At 38.5% G+C, this 11,693-nt stretch overlaps 1 pseudogene; it reads left to right on the top strand.

Moving 5' to 3' along the window:
• The first annotated feature begins 10,232 nt into the window (after positions 1-10,232).
• LOC133046630 (poly(A) polymerase alpha-like) lies at positions 10,233-11,243 on the top strand (annotated as a pseudogene).
• Positions 11,244-11,693: the final 450 nt, after the last annotated feature.

Genomic DNA, 11,693 nt, shown 5'->3' with positions numbered 1-11,693 from the left:
TGCCTACAAAGGGTCATATGGTCAAAACTATTATTTTTCCAGTAGTCATACACAGATGTGAGAGTTAGACAATAAAAAAAGGCTGAGCACTGAAGAACCGATGCCTTTGAATTGTGATGCTAGAAAAGACTCTTGAGAGTCCTTTGGACTAAAGATCAATCCTAAAGGAAATGAACCCTGAATATTCACTGGAAGGACTGATGCTGAAGCTGAAGCTCCAACACTTGGGCCACCTGATGTGAAGAGCCGACACATTGAAAAAGACCCTGATGCTGGGAAAGATTGAATTCAGGAGGAGAAGTAGAGGACAGAGGATGAGATGGTTGGATGGCATCACTGACTAATGGATGTGAATTTGAGCAAGCTACAGGAGTTAGTGAAGGACAGGGAAGCCTGGCATGCTGCAGTCCATGGGGTCACAAAGAGTCGGACATGACTGAGCGACTGAACAACAACATATATTTAAAGATTCATTAAAAATGCAAGACAGAATAATGCTTTTAAAATTATAATCTGGAAAGTCTTTTGACATGTTTTCAGATTCCACATTAAAGCTAAACTTTAATAAATTAACAGGTATTGAATTTGGGTATAGTGTCAAAATAATTATTGTATCTGATAAGGTTTTAAATATCCTCCTCCCCTTTTCAGCTGTGTATCTGTGAGGTTGGATTATCTTTGTGTACTACAAATTGAATAAGATAGGCAGTGTATTAGAACAAAAGTGGACATGAAAGTCTTACTGTCATGTACTAAGTCAGACATAAAAGGGTTTTGAGTCAAATTAAAGAGATTCGACCCAGAGATTTGACAAAGACAGTCAATTCTAACTGCTAGTTTTAACACTAGGTTCAGAACCAGTTCCTTAGTTATTTCTGCATGCCTAAGATCCCTACCAGGAAATGCATGAATTTTGCAGGGCTATTTCTGTGAGTCATGTATTCCCCTTTCTTCCTGTATTAGATGGACTAATTATATTGCAGAAACTTGTGCTATAGCTGTAAAGACTTTTTAACACTGTATGTTGATCAGTGACACAATGTAAAATAAGGCAAGGTAATGGAGTAAGCTAGATGAACAGACACTGCTTCTCTGAATAGGTGACAATTGTGTGAATAAGCTGTGAAAACACCTGGGGAAGAACTTAACTGGAAGAGGAGGCCAGTACATGTGTGGCATGTTAGATGAAGAAAAGGAAGGCTCAGCTGCATAGCACAAAATTTAAAAAAAAAAAAAAAAATATGAGAGATAGGTTGGGAAGGGTTGTTTGGCAAAAGATCATGAAAGTCCTCCATGGGAATGAAGAGATATGTATATGGAAAGATGATTAAAGGTTAAGATTGAAGCTAAGTTTCCTTGGTTCAAATTCTAGCTATTACTGTGTCCTAGGATAGGGTTTTTAACCAATACCTCCATTTTCTTATGTTTATTCCTGGGAGTAATCCTCAATCTTGGAGAAAGAATGTTATTATTAATCATTAACATATACACACATGGTACATTTGTTATAATTTTTCTTACTAAATGGGATTATTAGCTATAATTACTATTAATGACTGGGACCTACACTATTGAAGAGTTTTAAACAGGAGACTGTCATTATCTGAATCACATTTTAAAATACAGAAGTCACTCTGGCTTCCATGCAGAGGCATGATAGTGGGGTGACGACAAAGCAAAACATTGGGGAAATACTTATGACCCCTATTGGGATAATTCTTGTGGAGGATTAGAGGGATCTTGATTAATGGTAGCAGTGAAAGTGGTTGAGTGGTTAGATTCAGGAAATAGATTCAAATATGCAGCATCCAGTTGAAAAGAAAAAAACAAAACAAAACACAATTTTATGCCACCACCACCACCACCACAATATTTATATTTAAAAAATGATGACTTGCTTATAACTAATTCTGAATATCTTGTGGATCACATTCATTTTTATGATTCCTAAAACTCGTTTCCAAATACTTGATACTCACATAACTAATAGTTCTCTAAATCACATGTGCCTCTGCTCATTATCAGGTGTCTTCTTACTTAACCTGAAATAAATTGATCCCCTCAGCTAGTATATGCTCTGGCTTTATATGACAGACCACACCATCAGTCTCCCAGGGGCAATAATCATTGGCTTCATTCTCTTTATGTGTTTGTTTGCTTAACACTCAGGTACACAGGAAACACCTGAAGGGCTTGTTCAATGGCAGATTCTGAAGAGGGACCTGAGATTTTGCATTTCTAACAATCCTCTGATTATGTCAATACTGCTAATCTGTGGAACACACTTTGGGTAGCAAGCTCTAAATGGTTGCTGAATTTTTAATGACCTCCTAAAATATCTAAGTCTTCCATGTTGGTTTCATTTACATAGGCTTTCACCTTTGTGCTTAAAGTTAGGTAATAAACACACAAATCTTTCCTGGTACAAATCTGATAGCCCAGGACAGCAAAGTTCTGCTCAAGTCGCTATGTCAACAGAATTGATATTTCTTAAGTGAGTGTTTAATACTTGTCTGATGTTGATAAAAAGATTCTTGGCATAACATTTCACTATTGGTAAGAAAGAGACAGATTGTTTAGAGTAGCAAAATTATTCTTGAAGACAGATCTTTGAGCATTTAATTGACTTTCCTGAGAATCTGACCGACATGCATCAATCATATTAAAACAAAAATATGTTGAACCATTTGAAAACACTTGAAATAATGAGCATCACATTTAAATGATAACATAATAAGGGATACTCTAAACACTTTTAGATATTGCGTCTTCTGATTTTTTTTTTTTTGTAGACAGCAGCTATCTTTTTCACACAACATACATATAAAAAGTATCATATGTACCATTACCTGACATCAAATTAAGAAAATTTAGTTTTAAGAAATTAAATGTGCAAAAACTTTTAAGTTTAATTAGGTACCATTTGTTTATTTTTGCTTTTATTTCCAATATTCTGGGAGGTGGGTCATAGAGCATGAGACAAGTGCTCGGGGCTGGTGCACTGGGAAAACCCAGAGGAATCGGGTGGAGAGGGAGGTGGGAGGGGGGGATCAGGATGGGGAATACATGTAAATCCATGGCTGATTCATGTCAATGTATGACAAAAACCACTATAATATTGTAAAGTAATTAGCCTCCAACTAATAAAAATAAATGAAAAAAAATTAAATGACTACTACTTCTTCTTCAGTGTCCCACAGTTGCAAAATACATTTTTAAAAAATTTGATAAGTTTTTAGTTTCAGTACATGTTCCATTTTTATCTTTACTTCCAGATGAAAAGCAGTAACTTTCATGAATCTTTTCTTCCAATATTTTCCTTTCAGTGAGTTCAATCTTAAACTCTAGTTTGGCTCTCATATTACAAATGTACATGCTTTTTGATGCTGCTGGTGCTTTGATATATCTGTAATATCACAGTGGACATCATCATCCTCATTATAAACATCTCTAATGTAAATAGCAGACAGACAAATAAAATTTTAAAAAATGTACTACTAGTGGAAAGTCTAAAGATATAAACTTTATACATAAATAATGAAATCAAATTGGCATAACCACAGTGTTTTATTAGTTGCTATTAAACCAATAGCGGAGAGGAGCTACCCCACGCCCGAGGTCAGGGGCGGCGGCTGAGAGGAGCTACCCCACCTCCAAGGAGCAGCTGCTGCGCGGGCGCAGGAGGGCCGAGAAGAGCAACTCCACATTCAAGGTCAGGAGGGGCGGCCATGAGAAGATACCCCTCGTCCAAGGTAAGAGAAACCCAAGTAAGACGGTAGGCACTGAGAGAGGGCATCAGAGAGCAGACAGACTGAAACCATAGTCACAGACAACTAGTCAACCTGATCACATGGACCACAGCCTTGTCTAACCCAATGAAACTAAGCCACGCCGTGTGGGGCCACCCAAGATGGATGGGTCATGGTGGAGAGGTCTGACAGAATGTGGTCCACTGGAGAAGGGAATGGCAAACCACTTCAGTATTCTTGCCTTGAGAACCCCATGAACAGTATGAGAAGGCAAAGTGATAGGACACTGAAAGAGGAACTCCCCAGGTCGGTAGGTGCCCAAAATGCTACTGGAGATCAATGAAAATATAACTCCAGAAAGAATGAAGGGATGGAGCCAAAGCAAAAACAATACCCAGTTATGGATGTGACTGGTGATAGAAGCAAGGTCAGATGCTGTAAAGAGCAATATTGCATAGGAACCTGGAATATTAGATCCAGGAATCAAGGCAAATTGGAAGTGGTCAAACAGGAGATGGCAAGACTGAATGTCAACATTCTAGGAATCAGTGAACTAAAATGGACTGGAATGGGTGAATTTAACTCAGATTACAATTATATCTACTACTGTGGGCAGGAATCCCTTAGAAGAAATGGAGTAGCCATCATAGTCAACAAAAGAGTCTGAAATGCAGTACTTGGATGCAATCTCAAAAACGACAGAATGATCTCTGTTCATTTCCAAGGCAAACCATTCAATATCATGGTAATCCAAGCCTATGTCCCAACCAGTAATGCTGAAGAAGCTGAAGTTGAATGGTTCTATGCAGACCTACAAGACCTCTTAGAACTAACACCCAAAAAAGATGTCCTTTTCATTATAGGGGACTGGAATGCAACAGTAGGAAGTCAAGAAACACCTGGAGTAACAGGCAAATTTGGCCTTGGAGTATGGAATGAAGCAGGGCAAAGGTTAATAGAGTTTTGCCAAGAGAACACACTGGTAATAGCAAACACCCTCTTCCAAAACACAAGAGAAGATTCTGCACATGGACATCACCAGATAGTCAACACAAAATCAGATTGATTATATTCTTTGCAGCCAAAGATGGAGAAACTCTATACAGTCAGCAAAAACAAGACCAAGAGCTGAGTGTGGCTCAGATCATGAACTCCTTATTGTCAAATTCAGACTTAAACTGAAGAAAGTAGGGAAAACCACTAGACCATTCAGGTATGACCTAAATCAAATCCCTATGAATATACAGTGGAAGTGAGAAATAGATTTAAGGGACTAGATCTGATAGACATAGAGCCTGATGAACAATGGACGGAGATCTGTGACATTGTACAGGAGACAGGGATCAAGACCATCCTCATGGAAAAGGAATGCAAAAAGGGAAACTGGTTGTCTGAGGAGAACTTACAAATAGCTGTGAAAAGAAGAGAAGCAAAAAGCAAAGGAGAAAAGGAAAGATATTCCCATTTGAATGCAGAGTTCCAAAGAATAGCCGGGAGAGATAAGAAAGCCTTCCTCCATGATCAATGCAAAGAAATAGAGGAAAATAACAGAATGGGAAAGACTAGAGATCTCTACAAGAAAATTAGAGATACCAAGGGAACATTTCATGCAAAGATGGGTTCGATAAAGGACAGAAATGGTAGGGACTTAACAGAAGCAGAAGATATTAAGAAGAGGTGGCAAGAATATACAGAACTGTACAAAAAAGATCTTCACCACCCAGACAATCATGATGGTGTGATCACTCACCCAGAGCCAGACATCCTGGAATGTGAAGTCAAGTGGGCCTTAGAAAGTATTACTATGAACAAAGTTAGTGGAGGTGATGGAATTCCAGTTGAGCTATTTCAAATCCTGAAAGATGATGCTATGAAAGTGCTGCACTCAATATGCCAGCAAGTTTGGAAAACTCAGTAGTGGCCACAGGACTGGAAAAGGTCAGTTTTCATTCCAATCCCTAAGAAAGGCAATCCCAAAGAATGCTAGAACTACCGCACAATTGCACTCATCTCACACACTAGTAAAGTAATGTTCAAAATTCTCCAAGCCAGGCTTCAACAATACGTGAACCAAGAACTTCCAGATGTTCAAGCTGGTTTTAGAAAAGGCAGAGGGACCAGAGATCAAATTGCCAATATCCGCTGGATCATCAAAAAAGCAAGAGAGTTCCAGAAAAAGATCTATTTCTGCTTTATTGACTACGTGAAAGCCTTCGATTCTGTGGATCACAATAAACTGGAAAATTCTGAATGAGATGGGAATACCAGACCACCTGACCTGCCTCTTGAGAAACCTGTATGCAGGTCAGGAAGCAACAGTTAGAACTGGACATGGGACAACAGACTGGTTCCAAATAGGAAAAGGAGTACGCCAAGGCTGTATATTGTCATCCTGCTTATTTAACTTATATGCAGAGTACATCATGAGAAATGCTGGACTGGAAGAAGCACAAGCTGGAATCAAGATTGCCAGGAGAAATATCAATAACCTCAGATATGCAAATGACACCACCCTTATGGCAGAAAGTGAAGAGGAACTAAAGAGCTTCTTGATGAAAGTGAAAGATGAGAGTGAAAAAGTCAGCTTAAAGCTTAACATTCAGAAAACTAAGATCATGGCATCTCGTCCCATCACTTCATGGCAAATAGTTGGGAAGACAGTGGAAACAGTGGCAGACTTAATTTTGGGGGACTCCAAAATCACTGCAGATGGTGATTGCAGCCATGAAATTAAAAGATGCTTACTCCTTGGAAGGAAAGTTATGACCAACCTAGGTAGCATATTGAAAAGCAGAGAGATTGCTTTGCCAACAAAGGTCCATCTGGTCAAGGCTATGGTTTTTCCAGTGGTCATGTATGGATGTGAGAGTTGGACTGTGAAGAAAGCTGAGTGCCGAAAGATTGATGCTTTTGATCAACGGTGTTGGAGAAGACTCTTGAGAGTCCCTTGGACTGCAAGGAGATCCAACCAGTCCATCCTGAAGGAGATCAGTCCTGGGTGTTCATTGGAAGGACTGATGCTGAAGCTGAAAGTCCAGTACTTTGGCCACCTCATGTGAAGAGTTGACTCATTGGAAAAGATCCTGATGCTTGGAGGGATTGTGGGCAGGAGGAGAAGGGGACGACAGAGGATGAGATGGATGGATGGCATCACCAACTCAATGGGCATGGGTTTGGGTAGACTCCGGGAGTTTGTGATGGACAGGGAGGCCTGACATGCTGTGATTCATGGGGTCGCAAAGAGTCAGACACGACTGAGCGACTGTACTGAACTGAACTGATTAAACCAGTTACTTTGAGGTATATGTAAGCTAAGTGATATAAAGGAGAAATAACATAAAGGTGATTCATATGGTTTATTTAAATTTAGCATCTGCTTTTTGGTCAAGATTAAAAGTATGGAATTCAATCAAATGCAGTTATACTTGCAAGTTAAAGTTATACTGTAAGACTTATGAGCTTGACTGTTTTCACACTGTCATCATTACAAATAGAAATAGAAATGATAAAATATTTTAAATATACAAATATAAAATGTTTATTTCTAAATATCTGGCATATAGTTTATGTTGATAGTCTGGGCAATTCATATTTTAAACAATCAAAAAAAAGTGTCCTGTGTTAACAAACACTGGTGTGTTCAGGCGTTTTGGAATGTGTGCAATGCAGGAACATAGACTTGAATTGTGCACATGCAAGAGGAGCATGCACATCACACAGCATATGGAAAATTTATGTAGATTTTACACTATGCCCAAAATAACTCTACAGCAGTACTTACATAAGATCAAACTGGCATCTCTCTTTTGGCTATAATATGAAGAACCAGCAGAATACTTCAATGGAACTGTCTTACATGGTTCCCCATCAATCATTTCTCTCTTTTGTTCTTCATCTGTATTACACAGATATTAAAACTCCCAGATCAACTTCACATTTTTCTTATTTTTTCAAACACCTTGAAATTTAAATCTGTGTTCTGGGAATACTTACGGATCCATACTTTCACTTGCTTTTGTGTTTTGTTGTTTTATTTGTCCCACTTATCATGTTTTAATTTTCCTGTTTCAATTTTAGATGTTCAATAAGTTATTAATTTCATTCACATAATTTATGTTAATTTTGAATCTATCATCATTTTCATGTTTATTACAATAATATCAGTCATTCTCTGCTTGCTTTATTAACTCTTAGTCTAGCGGTGCTAGTTTTGTTAAGTTAGGCACTTTCTATTTTTGTTCTTAGTGTTTCTAGAAGATTTGGTAAGTCTTAATTAGTTCAACCACTAGTTCTTGCAATGCTCCTACTATGTCTTTAAGACATTTACTACATTCTTTAGTATCTCAGTTTCTTTATCTGTAAAGAGCATCTACCTCATAGAGGTACAGTGAAACTGAATTGATTATGTATCTGTTCTCTCAGCGTTGCCTTGCACATAGTAAGTATACATTGTTAGCTATTCTTATTTTTTAATTAATTTATTTCTTTTAATTGGAGGCTAGTTACTTTACAATATTGTAGTGGTTTTTGCCATACATTGACATGAATCAGCCATAGGTGTATGTGTCCCCCATCCTGATTTTTTATACACTATGTGCCTGACTCTAATCTATCTTGTGAATAACAAGAGTAAATGATAGATATAAGTATTCTTTCATCATGATGCTTCTGTTTTAGTGGAGAACAGGGACAGAAACAAAATAAACAAATATATTAATGTGTTATTGCAGATTATAGTAGGTGCTTTGAATAAAATATACCAGATACTTGATGTAAATAAGAATAAGTGTAAGAGGGCTCTGATTGATCTGACCCCTCATTCAAAGAAAAGTCTGCAGGTCTCACTATAAGAATGCACCAAGTATTGTAAGACCTAGTCAGGCAGCAAGGGTACCAAATAAGAAGTCTGCAAGAAAGGGAGTTTGTAATAAACTTGGTAAATAGCAAATCAGTGTGTGCATAGAGCTGAGAGGAGATTTAAATTTTATATTCTGATTTAAGTTTGAAGTTCAAATTTTAATGTGAATTTCAGCTCTGTGTAGATTTTATTGGAACCAGAATTGAAAACGGTATCACCTAGGGATAGATCACAGAATGAAAAGAGAAAAGGTACAAACCTGATGCCCAGGAGAGCTCCTTAGTGTGATAAAGATGTGCCTAAAAAGCCAACGAAGAAGGAACAGGCAAAAGGGTGAAAAAAATATATAGAAAAAGGATGTGTCATAGAAACCAAATGAATTGACAGTTTCTTGGATGGAGCAATCAACAGTGTCAGATTCAGCTGAAACATAAAATACAATAAAGATAGAAAATGTTCAGGATTTAGAGATATAGATGTTATTTTTCTTTTCAGCAGGAATTTTTTGTTAAATGATGAGACCATATTCCAGAATAAAATGAGCTGAGAAAATAGAGATAAGTGGAAGGAAAGCTATTCAAGTGGATTGTGATAGAAGAAGAGAGTTTATGATTTTAGCTAGTGGTTTATGAGGAACTGATTGTCTTCCCTGTTGGTTCAGATGGTAAAGAATCTGCCTAGAATGCAGGATACCTGGGTTCAATCCCTGGGTCGGGAAGAAACTCTGGAGAAGGAAATGGCAACCCACTCTAGTATTCTTGCCTGGAGAATTCCATGGACAGAGAAGCCTGGCAGGCTACAGTCTATACAGTCCATAGGGTCGCAAAGAGTCGGACACAACTGAGTGACTAACACACACATGAGAAATTAAATGAAAGTGTTTCTGGTATTTTTACATTTGTTATATGGAAACATGTTTAAAAGTTACCAAGAAATATTCAGTGGAGAAGGAGTGATGGAATTTTCAAGTGAAGAAAGGGAATAAAAGTACTTGTTTCTTTACAATATGGGAGGAAAAGAAAGTGAAAACACTGGTGGAGAGAATTAGATTATGTAATAGGAGGAACGTTCCATATCGGAATATAAGGGAATGATTTCAATTATCAGCGGTTGATCAGAATGTGAAGCACTTTTCATGGGATATTTATAGGTTCTAAATGAAAGCAGAAGATCTGATCAAAGGATAAAAATAAAGAATTTGGGGTTTGGAGACATACTGCACAGTTATGTACACAATCGAGGGGGAAAGGAAGAGAGGATATAGCAAAAAGACACGTTTGTTTGTGTGCCTTGGATTTATAGAAGTATATTACCCTGTTGGGTAACTTGATCTGAAAGAGCCCGGCTTCTGTATGAAACCTGTGGAGAGTTTAGTGATTTAGTTACATTCAGAATTGAATTCTTTGAATGAGTAGAGTGAAAAGATTCAGTGGATGGGGGCGCCTTGTTAGGACGAAGCGGGGATGAGGTGAAGCTCTTAAAGCCGTGGGAGCAGGTGCGGGGTGAGGCTGGACCCAGGGCTAAGGCAGGCCCCGCCTCCCTCCCGCATCTGTGGATCACGCCCAGAGCTTCAGCCGGGGAGGTTGCCAGGGGAGACGTGACCGCTTGTGGCGGCGCAGGAGATGATGCTGTTTCCAGTTACAATGCAGGGATCATGGGCAAACACAGCCTCCACGGAAGCACTGGGACATCACCTCTCCCATCAGCCTAGATGCCCCCAAGGAGACACTGCCTACTTGTACTGAAACTAGCTGAGACTCTGAAGCTCTTTGTGGTTTATGGAGAGAAAGCGGAGCTGCAGCGCAGGATTTTAATTTGGGGAAAATTAAATAACCTGGTAAAAGAGTGGATACTCTTTTAAGAAATCGGTGAAAGTAAGAATCTGCCACAATCTGTAATTGAAAATGTTGGTGGGAAAATATTTTACATTTGGATCTTACAGATTAGGAGTACATGCAAAACGTGCCAATATTGATGCATTGTGTGTTGCACCAAGACATGTTGATCGAAGTGATTTTTTTCACCCCATTCTATAAGTTGAAATGACAGGAAGAAGTAAAAGATTTAAGAGCTGTTGAAGAGGCATTTGTAACAGTTATCAAATTGTGTTTTGATGGGATAGGGACTGATGATATTTTGTTTGCAAGATGAGCACTGCAGACTACTCCAGAAGACTTGGATTTAAGAGATGACAGTCTGCTTAAAAATTTAGATATAAGATGTATAAGAAGTCTGCAGGGTTGCAGGGTAACCAGCGAATTTTACATCTAGTACCAGATATTGACAGCTTCGGGTTAACCCTAAGAATGATCAAACTGTGGGCCAAACACCAAAACATCTATTCCAATATATTAGATTTCCTGGATGGCATTTCCTGGGCTATGCTAACAGGAAGGACTTGCCAGCTTTATCCAAATGCAACAGTGTGAACCCCTGTATATAAATTTTCCATGGTATTTTCTGAACGGGAATGGCCAAATCCAGTCCTATTGAAACAGCCTGAAGAATGCAATCTTAATTTACCTGAATGGGACCCAAGAGTTAGTGTATTATTTTTTTCCCCTACAGATTTTCACTGTGCAAAAAGGAGTAGAAATCATGTGAATAAACTTGAGGGAGACTTCCCATCCTGTTAGGCATGAACAGACATGTTCGTATCACAATTTTTAATCTCAACTAGAAAACTAAGATCATGGCATCTGGCCCCATCACCTCATGGGAAATAGATGGGGAGACAGTGGAAACAGTGTCAGAATTAATTTTTTTGGGCTCCAAAATTACTGCAGATGGTGATTGCAGCCATGAAATTAAAAGATGCTTACTTCTTGGAAGGAAAGTTATGACCAACCTAGATAGCATATTAAAAAGCAGAGACATTACTTTGCCAACAAAGGTCCATCTGGTGAAGGCTATGGTTTTTCCAGTGGTCATGTATGGACGTGAGAGTTAGACTGTGAAGAAAGCTGAGCACCAAAAAATTGATGCTTTAGAACTACGGTGTTGGAGAAGACTCTTGAGAGTCCCTTGGACTGCAAGGAGATCCAACCAGTCCATCCTGAAAGAGATCAGTCCTGGGTGTTCATTGG

The sequence above is a fragment of the Dama dama genome, chromosome 25, assembly GCF_033118175.1.
Source record: "Dama dama isolate Ldn47 chromosome 25, ASM3311817v1, whole genome shotgun sequence".
In the NCBI taxonomy this organism is placed as follows: Eukaryota; Metazoa; Chordata; class Mammalia; order Artiodactyla; family Cervidae; genus Dama; species Dama dama.
Note: the sequence above shows the minus strand (reverse complement) of the source record. Positions and strands in the feature narration are given on the sequence as shown.